The 11471-nt window shown below is 44.6% G+C and overlaps 1 long non-coding RNA gene across 1 annotated transcript; it reads left to right on the forward strand.

Moving 5' to 3' along the window:
- Positions 1 to 4002: 4002 nt before the first annotated feature.
- Positions 4003 to 6613, forward strand: LOC310758963. Its single transcript, XR_014546136.1, has 2 exons — positions 4003 to 4526; positions 6107 to 6613. It is a non-coding gene; the product is annotated as an uncharacterized lncRNA (long non-coding RNA).
- Positions 6614 to 11471: the final 4858 nt, after the last annotated feature.

Below are 11471 nucleotides of genomic sequence, written 5' to 3' on the forward strand. Positions count from 1 at the left end.
TTTGTCCTGGCGCTTTCCCCAGGAATACCCACGTCTTGCTACTGAATCAGAGCAAATGGTGAGTTCCATTTTTCTTTTAAAAAATGTTGTTCTTCTTCTTCTTCTTCTTCTTCTTCTTCTTCTTCTTCTTCTTCTTCTTCTTCTTCTTCTCATTTTAACTCAAGAAAATCACCATTTTATAGCTCAAATCAGGAAAAATAAATACAGTAAATGGGCAGAAGTACAAAGAACATGCATTACCTCACATTACACAGCCAACAGCTCACTGTAACTTCCACATTGGCAAGAAGAGGAGGAGGAGGAGGAGGAGGAGTTTGGACTTGATATCCCGCCTTTCACTCCCCTTAAGGAGTCTCAAAGTGGCTAACAATCTCCTTTCCCTTCCTCCCCCACAACAAACACTCTGTGAGGTGAGTGAGGCTGAGACTTCAAAGAAGTGTGTCTAGCCCAAGGTCACCCAGCAGCTGCATGTGGAGGAGCAGGGAAGTGAACCCGGTTCACCAGATTACAAGTCCACCGCTCTTAACCACTACACCACACTGGCTCTTGAGGTTGTGTGCACTAATATCTTCCCTCCTACTTCCAACTCCTACTTCACACATTAAACGTTCGCTTCCGTCTGAGACTCAGGAAACACTGTGACAGGAAAGGAGGCCGCCATCGGGGGTAGCAACAGAACTGGCGATTCACCGTGCTAGAGAAGAAACTAAAAAAAAATTTAAATTTTAGTTTCTTCTCCCATTAGATTCACAAAATGTTTAGGGATATGCGTACCCCTCCGTCCCCACAAAAAAAAGCACTGCAAATAGCAATCCTCATAGATGAAATCCAGACTAATATTCACAAAGAAATGGGGGCAGGTTGGGCGGCATGGATGCTGAGCTATACTTAAAAGGACAATATATGGTTAACTTGAAGATGTCACCTTCAGGTCCTGCTTCTAAACACCTGGAGGCATCTGGTTGGCAGCTCATACAAAGGCAATGCTGGAAAAGATGGTCCTTGGTTTGATTCAGCAATAGTCCTTTTATATTAATGGCATGGAGGCTATGCATGCAGTTTTGCCCCTGTTGACAGCAGGCATCAGGTTAGCCGCGGTTACTATGGAGCTATTGTGATGTCATGGCTAGAGCTTTGGGCTAAGACCAGGGAGTCAAAGGTTCGGGTCCCCACTCAGCCATGAAGCTCACTAGATAATCTTAGACCAATCACTCCTAGCCTTACCTACTTCCTTGGGTTGTTGTGAGGCTATACTTGGATACATAGCCCTGGGCTTCTCATACAAAAATGTAATAAATAACCTGGTAACCTGGTGAATGCTAATTACGGCCGCTTTAAGTCCCAGGCTGTATATTTTCAATAATAATAATAATAATAATAATAATAATAATAATAATAATAATTTATTTATATCCCACCCATCTGGCTGGGCTTCCCCAGCCACTCTGGGCAGCTTCCAACAAAATATCAAAATACAATAATCCATCAAACATTAAAAGCTTCCCTAAACAGGGCTGCCTTCAGGTGCCTTCTAAAAGTTGTTCTCTTTGACATCTGGTGGGAGGGCATTCCACAGGGTGGGTGCCACTACTGAGAAGGCCCTCTGCCTGGTTCCCTGTAACTTGGCTTCCCGCAGTGAGGGAACCACCAGAAGGCCCTTGGCACTGGACGATTTTCCTTTTTTTTCTTTTTTTAAAATTTTTAAATTGATTTTCCAGATTTTTCACACAGAAAAAAAGAAGAAAAAATGACAAAACACGCAACAAAGACAATAAACTAAGAAACTAAGAAAATTATTTCTTCAAATACCTAAATCTCTTAACATTGGTAACTGACTTCCTCAAATCCCCTCTATCTGAATTTCATTATATCACCTGTATAACAGTTCTCCAATTTCATATTTCTAATAATATTAACTCCTTTCATTAACCTCTTCTCCTTTATTATTATTCTAATCATTAATATCTACTACCACATATTCTTATTCTACCCCTAAGCCTATTTGTTACTTCCAAGAATTTTCTATTTATCTTATATTACAATATTTAGCTAAATATTCTTTAAATTTCTTCCAATCCTCTTGTGTCTCCTCTTCTTTCTGGTCGCGGATTCTTCCAGTCAGGTCAGCAAGCTCCAAAAAATCCAACATCTTCATCTGCCAATCTTCTATTGTTGGTATTTCTTGCGATTTCCAGTTTTTGGCTAATAAAAGTCTTGCTGCTGTACTAAAACAATTTAATATCTTTTTGGAGCAATTCCAGTCCTATTATTCCAAGTAGAAAGGCTGGCTTCTGGTTTATTAATAAATGTATTTATCAACATTTTTTTCAACTCATTATAAATCTTTTCCCAGAAGTCTTTCACCTTAGGGCATGTCCACCACATATGATAAAAAGTACCCTCTTTTTCTTTACATTTCCAACATAGTTCATCATTTGTATGATAGATCTTTGCTAATTTCACCAGGGTTAAGTACCATCTATACATCATTTTCATGTTTTCTTTTAATACAGTGCATGCAGTGAACTTAACCCCTTTCTTCCACAACCTTTCCCAATCTTCCAACATTATATTGTGTCCAACATCTCTTGCCCAATCAATCATCACCGATTTAACTTGTTCATCCTTTGTATGCCATTCCAACAATAAATTATACATTTTAGAGAGATTTTTAACATTGGTGTCTAACAATTCCGTTTCCAATTTGGATTTTTCTGTCGCAAAACCAATTTTTTTATCAAGCTTATACAATTCATTAATCTGGTAATATTGTAACCATCCATCCAATCTATCTTTAATTTGATCAAAGGTGCTGGACCATTTTCAAGCATTCCTTGATCAACGAATGAGTTCCTGATGAGAGCCAGCAATGACAAGAGTTTTCCTTCTCGTTTCCATGCCCACAAACATCAATCTCTTCCTGACCAATAACAGCAGAGGTAACTTTAAAAAAAAAATTCGAACTCACTGATGCCTAAGAGAAAATGTAAATCTGAGAGACTCTGGATGAAAGTTCGCAAGAGTACAAAATGATCAATGGCGCCAAGAAACACTCACCCTTAAGTAGAAACATATATTTTTATATCCAGCTGACTTTCACTTGCTATCGTATTACTGAAATGAAAATGTGTTTTCATTCAAGCCAGCCGCTCATAATCACCCGCCATTTTTCAGCAATCTTCAGAGAGGAACAATCTGTTTCAAGGAGCGAAATGAGGAACCTCTGAATAACTAGCTGATTGGAGAGGCAGAAATGTTTGTAATATATATGGAGGGCTTTTTTGAGGGGGGGTGCTTTAGCAAAAGAGAGAGCGTTTTGAGAAAACATCAGTTGATCTAAGTTCTTTCACAAACTTTACAGTTGTCCTGAGATCTGGAGCTCTGAGCAAAGTAGAGTTTCTGGCCAAGGAAGTTATGGGTCACATACGAAGCCCTATAAAGGCATGATATAGTCCCTCCATTTAAATCAGTCTACCAGATCACTTAAACTTGGTCCTCAGCCCTCTCCTTAAAGCATACATCCCCAGCTTCAATCCACAAATATCCACACAGCTTCCAAAGGTGAAGTTCAACAAGCTTACCTTCACAAACATCAGCCTGTTTCAGCCTTGCAGCAGCTAGGTAAAGGTAAAGGTACCCCTGCCCGTACGGGCCAGTATTGCCAGACTCTAGGGTTGTGCGCTCATCTCACTCTATAGGCCGGGAGCCAGCGCTGTCTGCAGACACTTCCGGGTCACGTGGCCAGCGTGACAAGCTGCACCTGGCGAGCCAGCGCAGCACACGGAACGCCGTTTACCTTCCCGCTGGTAAGCGGTCCCTATTTATCTACTTGCACCCGGGGGTGCTTTCGAACTGCTAGATTGGCAGGCGCTGGGACCGAACGACGGGAGCGCACCCCGTCGCGGGGATTCGAACCGCCGACCATGCGATCGGCAAGTCCTAGGCGCTGAGGTTTAACCCACAGCGCCACCCGGGTCCTGTGCTTGCAGCAGCTACCAGTTTCCAAATGCTAACTCCATCGCCTTTTACCCACCAGCTCCTGCCAACTTGCTCCAGCTTCTGACCGTGGATATTGGTTGCCTTCAAGCTGCAACCCCACTCAACTAGAGAACTTGCCTTCTCATCTCTCCACAGCATCCTGCTACTAAATGATCACCTCCTTCCATCTGCCAGTCCACCTACCTGTGGCAGGAAAACAACCAGCGCTGAATGTCCCTGTGTTCTGATAGAGAAGAAAAATGCTTTGCCCTTGGTTTTCCTCCTTCATACCCACTCAGCTGACATGTGCTTTTGTGACATCGCAAGTGTTCACAGCCAATGGCAACAGCTGGGGAGGCATCATTAAAACCTCCTCAGACCTCACAATGGTGGGCGCAGTTCAGCAGGGCTTTGTTCATTTGCCTGTTTGCAGCCTACCTCTTCCCTGTACTGACAACCAGGGAAGGGCACACCGTGAACCTGGGAATGGGGACATTTTTCACTGAAGCTAAAGAAAAGCAAAAAGAAATCTCTGAGCTTCTTCTTGGGTTGATGGTTAACTTTTGTCCTCTGGTAGCTCTGACAAGGTGTTTAACTATAGATCACATGGGAGGCTACTGAACTGCAAACCTGCCATCTTGGAAGGGTGGTAGCTGGAATCTTTTTTCCCCCGGACTCTGTGGGATTAAGGATGTAAAGCTCTTCATGAGCACCCAGCCTCAGGCTGTAATGGGGGCTGGAATATGGGAGAGACGGAGTTTTGATCTCAATCCTGTTTAAAGTTATTTCTAAAAAGATGCTGAGCCTATGCTTGGATAAGCATGTGTTTTAGGGAATTATCTGGATGTATCTTTGATGTTTTTGTTCTGTTTTGGAGAAAGCTCTTCAAGTAAAGTTTTGAATAATAGCTAATGGGTGTGGACAATGTTTCATTGCAAAAGGAGCCAGTTTTTATGCATCCAGTCACTTCACGCTGTGCAATATTAATATCTAATACAGTGGTACCTCGGGTTACATACGCTTCAGGTTACATACGCTTCAAGTTACAGACTCCGCTAACCCAGAAATAGAGCTTCAGGATAAGAACAGAAATCGGGCTCCGGCGGCGCAGTGGCAGCAGGAGGCCCCATTAGCTAAAGTGGTGCTTCAGGTTAAGAACAGTTTCAGGTTAAGAACGGACCTCCAGAATGAATTAAGTACTTAACCTGAGGTACCACTGTATCTACACCCCATGCCATCTCTCCATCCATTTAAGCAAGGAGCATTATCACAGATCAGGCAAAACCACTCAAAGAGAGGTAACAGCACAGCTGGTGAGGTGCTTAGTTTGGGGAGAATCCCAGAGGGCTGGACAGAGTGGCCCTCAGCCTCAGGGCAAGATGGTTCCTCAGAAGCTCCTCTAGGAATACAGAAATCTGTCTTACGTTGCATCAATCCCTTGGTCCACCTGGCTCAGGAGCATCTACATTGACTAGCAGCTGCTATCCAGGGATTCAGGTGGAGAGTATTTCAAGCCTAGAGATGTCAGAGCTTAAACCTGGGACATTCTGCATGCAAAAGAGATTCTCTGCCACTGAACTATGGCCCTTCCCCACAAATGAATTACATGTGCCCACTAATGTGTAGCAAAGCAACTCCCTGGGATTGGGTGTATGAAAGAAGGCAGGCAGGTGTGGGGCTCGTTGAAGGTAGGATGAGCTTGGTGAGGCAGTGCCCCATTCATCCTGATGGACCAGCCTCTGCTGGAGATAAGCCAAAGGAGGCAGAAGCTGGATGTGGTTGGATTGCTGGGAGTACATTACAACAGTGTTCCACTGACATCGCAGCCAAATTGTACAAATCCGGAGACCTTATTCACGCCAACACATCCAGAAAAGCAGTTCATGCTAGTCACCCAGAGAAGCAGCTACAATTTCAGGCACTTATCCAAACAGAAGAGAATCCCCCAACCTTTCAAGGCTGACCCATCACCAGCCATGATAAATGGCTGCACTGTCTTATAGACACAATGCACCAGCTTTGCGCTTTTCATTGCCTTGGTCAAAGTGGATAACTTATGGTCTCAATTTTCAGCGTCTCGGGCAATAAAACATTCACTAAACTCTTCCCGGCCTCTGATGTTTTGCAGGCACTGAAGACAGCCCTGGTCATGAGTAATGGTGTGTCTCGCCGTCTGGGGCAAGGAGGCTTTGGTTAGTTCAGGACTAAGGTTGTTTGCCTTCCTTGAGGTTCCACATGGGTCAGGCCTGAAGCGTGTCTCAAGTCCCCTCTTCAGAACATCAGAGTGGTTTATGTCTTCCCTGGATTTGAACAGGGCCCATTTCCAAAAGTCTTGACAGTTTACAATCAGGGAATGATGGTGATGAATGTCAAGTTTCCTAGGCGGAATCTGCTGCTGAGCAAGCTTTCCAAATATAAAGTAGATTCCAATCTAAAGCAAGGGCTGCCAACCTCTGCACATTTCAATTTTGAAGCAAATGACATGGGTGCAAGCCCCTCTGCTCACCTCTCCCCTGGTTGGCCACCAGGACACTGAACGAGATGGACCACTTGCCTGATCCCCCAGGGCTCTTCTTATGTCACGTCAAGCATTTTGTAAGAAGTGAGAAATAAATTCATCACTGAAGCAACGGCACCACCAAGTTCCTGGCCTTCAGCTTGCCCACTTCCTGCCCAAGATCCTTGCTTTCCCTGGGGCATGAGCACCCAACAGATTGGTTCTCAGAGCTATTGGAACATTTGTCCCAGTACATTTCTGAGGACAATTCAAAGTGTTGATGCTGACCATTAAAGTCCTAAACGGCCTCAGCCCAGTATACCTGAAGGAGCATCTCCACCCCCATCGTTCAGCCTGAGGTCCAGCTCGAAGTGCCTTCTGGCAGTTCCCGCACTGCAAGAAGTGAGGTTACAGAGAACCAGGCAAAGGGCATTCTTGGCAGTGGCACGCACCCTGTGGAACACCCTCTCATTAGATGTCAAGGAAAGAAACAACTACAGTGGACACTCTGGTTGCGAACCCACAGCGCTGCGTCTGCACATGCACGGGTCACAATTCGGCACTTCTGCACATGCACAAAGCACGATTTAGTACTTCTGCACATGTGCAAGCACCAAAACCTGGAAGTACCCCATTCCGGTCCTTCCAGGTTCAGCGCAGTGCGCAACCCAAAGACACGCAACCTGAAGCATCTGTAACCCGAGGTATGACTGTATCTGACTTTTAGAAGACATCTGAAGGCAGCCCTGTTTAGGGAAGTTTTTAATGTTTGATGTTTTATCGTGTTTTTAATATTCTGTTGGGAGCCGCCCCGAGTGGCTGGAGAGGCCCAGCCAGATGTGGAGGGTATGAATGGTAAATTATTTTTATTATTGTTATTGTCCTAGATTTCATGGCTATTTTGTTCCAGTTCAGTTTGAAACCTGTGGAGAGGTATTCTTCCTTTCTGTCTAACGCGCGCGCACACACCTTCCTACACCTAATTATTTGCAGGCCGCATGGGCCTCGACTGCAGCCCCATCTGCAAAGGCGCCATGACATTCTCCCTGAGCTACCTGTCTTTCACACTTAATTTTCACACCAATGTCCCCTCTTGCTGAGAACACCAGTGCGCTGCAAGCACACCTGGAGCAAAATAAACACACCACGTCTGGCAAACAAAGCAGGGGAACATATCCATTAATAGCTACACCTTCGCCATTTGCTTTATCTCTGACTTGCCTGGATGGCAGAACAGATTAAAGAAAAGGGAGAAGACACCGTCCACCCCTTCATGGTTCAGTGTTTCCTAATTGCTTCTGCAATCTGCCATGACATGTCACCCTACTCCGTTGAGGTGCAGAATATTACAGAATTATTTTCGTTATTTTAGTGCAGTGCTTGACAGCTACATGCCTAAGCAACTGCTTTTGTTTTCTCGAGACGAAGAGAGCTGTCAGGGGCATGATAGTTGGTGCCATTGTTTCAGGGACACGGGCATGAATGTTTGCTCTCTCTCTCGAGATCAGTTCCTGAAACCTAGGGAGCCATCAAGAGCGGCTTTTTCTTCTGCCTCCACTGTCAGAGTTGCTAGGAATTGCAGATGGAGAGAGCAGTGTTGCATTCAGGTCTAGTTTAGCAACGCACACCTACAGGAGCCCAGCAACGCCTAGTAAGGGGAGAGGCATGCATACCGACCCTATTCAAGCGGGACATTCTGGAATTACAGAAGCCATCCCAGCTTCTGATTGGATCCCATTATGTCCCACCTTTCAGTCCAACACTCGGGTGAGAGTCAGCTGCCTCACACCAGAGTAGCTGACCAAAAGAATGAGCATCCCGATTTGGATCTCCCTCCACCCCCAAATGTTGGAGGGTATGGGCATCCTGGTGAACGAAGGATTCACTATAGAGCCTCTGCTGAATGCAAAGGTATGTGCTTGTCATGCAAAGTGTCTCAGGTTACAGATACAGTGGTACCTCCGGTTAAATACTTAATTCGTTCCGGAGGTCCGTTCTTAACCTGAAACTGTTCTTAACCTGAAGCACCACTTTAGCTAATGGAGCCTCCTGCTGCCGCCGCACCACCAGAGCCCGATTTCTGTTCTTATCCTGAAGCTCTATTTCTGGGTTAGCGGAGTCTGTAACCTGAAGCGTATGTAACCTGAAGCGTGTGACAAGAAGAAAAGAAGAAGAGTTCTCATCCTGAAGCAAAGTTCTTAACCCGAGGTACTATTTCTGGGTTAGCGGAGTCTGTAACCTGAAGCGTCTGTAACCTGAAGCGTATGTAACCCGAGGTACCACTGTACATCCAAAAATTCTCAGCTAAAAGGGCTTGAGTGGAAGAGACTTCTCTGGGCCCTTCTGCAGGACTGCCATACATCCGGGTTTTCACACACACACACACAGCGCATCTTGAATGCATTATAAACATGCAACACCAGGTGGTGCTGTAGAGCAGAAAACTTTTCTTTGCAATTTTACATAGCATTTTTTTCCTGACTTATTTATAGCGTGTGGTTTTTTTCCCCCAGATGCTAAGGATAGGATTCCAATCATACCTGACAGTTAGTTGCACTTGCTGATGCGAATGATAGTTGGATTGGATCAGATTGTACAAGCACAGAAGAGGAAATTGGCTTGGTTCTCACTAAAGTCTGAACATACCTAAGTCACCCTTTCTGAAACAGTATGCAAACTGGGAGAAAGTAGTGGTGGGGAGGTAACACACACACACACACACACACACATTCAAATCTAATACCAATATAGATGCAGGCTGCATTAGAGTGTGACAAGAAGAGAAGAAGAAGAGTTTTGGATTTGATATCCTGCTTTATCACTACCCTAAGGAGTCTCAAAGCAGCTAACATTCTCCTTTCCCTTCCTCCCCTACAACAAACACTCTGAGAGGTGAGTGAGGCTGAGAGACTTCAGAGAAGTGTGACTAGCCCAAGGTCACCCAGCAGCTGCATATGGAGGAGCAGGGAATTGAACCCGGTTCACCAGATTATGAGTCCACCGCTCTTAACCACTACACCAAGAGACAGAACTGAAGAACCAGCTTTTCCAGATGCGAAGACTGCAAGCCAGCAAGCGAGCCAGGGGCGTGTGGACAGTGGACATGGGGGACTAGGCTAGTCCTCTAAATGTTCCCCTATGCCTCCTTCACAAAATCCAGGAAGTTCCTGCCCAGCTGAGGGAGGGAGGCCAGAGGCGCATGCGGACAACATCAGGACATCAAGACGTCATAGGCGTGACGACATTGCCCCCTTTGCCCTCTCAAGCTGGCGCCTCTGGCCCTAGCTGTTCCTCTACAAAAGAATTCACCGCATGCCGCTGCAAGCCAGCACCAGGTGGGTGAATTTAACCGGCATTTCTGCCTTTTGCAATCGCTCCTTAAGTCTATAGGCCAGTGGGGAACTGATGCATTCTTTTCTTCCAGGAGTATATTTAAGCACAGCTGGTTCCTTCCACAGTCACCACGGACAGTTTAGCAGTGACTACGCAACCCTTTATTTCCCAGAGCAGGGTATCGTAACATTGTGAACCATGCCAGCCTGACCTACACGGCAAATAATTATTCACCTGTTGGTCAGGAAAGCTAAAGCGATTCTTTTTTTAAATCCAGAGAGAGAGGTCCTTCCCCCAGAAGACTGGAAATTCACAGCTATATCTAAGGGTTGTGGAGAATATTTTCTACACATACAGTCACAAAACACCCTCCAACAGGTGCTTCAGGGAAGATCTATGGGGAGCGCTTATCTAATGTCAAAAGACAACAGCATTACCAACCCTGCTTGTTCTTTCACCTCTCAGTCCAAAAACACATCGCACAGAGCTTTTTCCAGGGAGTTGGCACATTTCATTTTTAAAACTTACATTTGGAGATATGCTTCAGAGGTCCAGACTATGGGGAGCCCAGAAAAATTAATAATTACAATTTGGACTACAATTTGGTCGCTTTTTTATTTTAGTTTATTGTTTTTAATTGGATTGGATTATGATGCGGATATGTTGATTGGCTGTTTTTATTGGAAAATCAATAAAAATGATTTTTAAAAATAAAATAAAACTTACATGCCACTAAATTTTCAAAATACACTTGGGTTGCTCCCAGACCGTTGTTGTTCTGGGGGTGTGATTCGATCACATACCAGCAAATTCAGGTTGTGCAGTTAACGTGCATTTGGTGTCCTTGTGCACCCAACAAGCTTCCAAAACAAAAAACCTCGTTGTGGTAAGGAAACCAATGGGAAAATATCCTTGAAAATGTGGGCTAGCAATTGCTAGATGCAATGTTATGCAACCTCCCCACTAGCAAATCAGAAGGAAATGCTCAATATTTTCCAAAAAAAACTTTGTGCAGACAAAGCAGGATGAATGCTCACTAAAAAGACCATCTGGAAGCCTTCTTCTTCCTCTTCTTCTTCAGTGATCACTCATAGCCAAGTAAGATTGTCTTCCATAAACACGGTTTTAACAATGAGTCCATAAGTGACTGTGTATCCACACGTCCTTCCACAGTGGGGACATTGGTTTCCGGGTAGGAGTTGATCACGGTGTGGATTTGCCAAGCGTACCTTCCTCTTAGCACATTTCTCCCTTGCGTCCTGAGTTCGAGTGTCTTCAAAGCCCATGACACCTTTGGTAAAGGCTGTTCTCCAGTTGGAACGCTCGCAGGCCAGTGTTTCCCAATTGTTAGTGTTTATACTACATTTTTAAAGATTTCCCTTGAGAGAGTCTTTAACCTGTTTTGTTGACCACCAGCAGTACGCTTTCCATTTTTAAGTTCGGAATAGAGTAGTTGCTTTGGAAGACAATAATCAGGCATCCGCACAAGACCAGTCCAATGAAGTTGATGTTGAAGAATCATTGCTTCGACACTGGTGATCATCTGGAAGTCACCTCAGTGTGGTTAACAAGTCATAATGTCATGACAGCATTGAAACATATCAAAATCCTCAGTTCTAACTCCAATCATAACGTCAAACTATCTTTTTTAAAAGAAGAATTC

Source organism: Podarcis filfolensis (genome assembly GCF_964270895.1).
Source record: "Podarcis filfolensis genome assembly, chromosome: 3".
NCBI lineage: Eukaryota > Metazoa > Chordata > Lepidosauria > Squamata > Lacertidae > Podarcis > Podarcis filfolensis.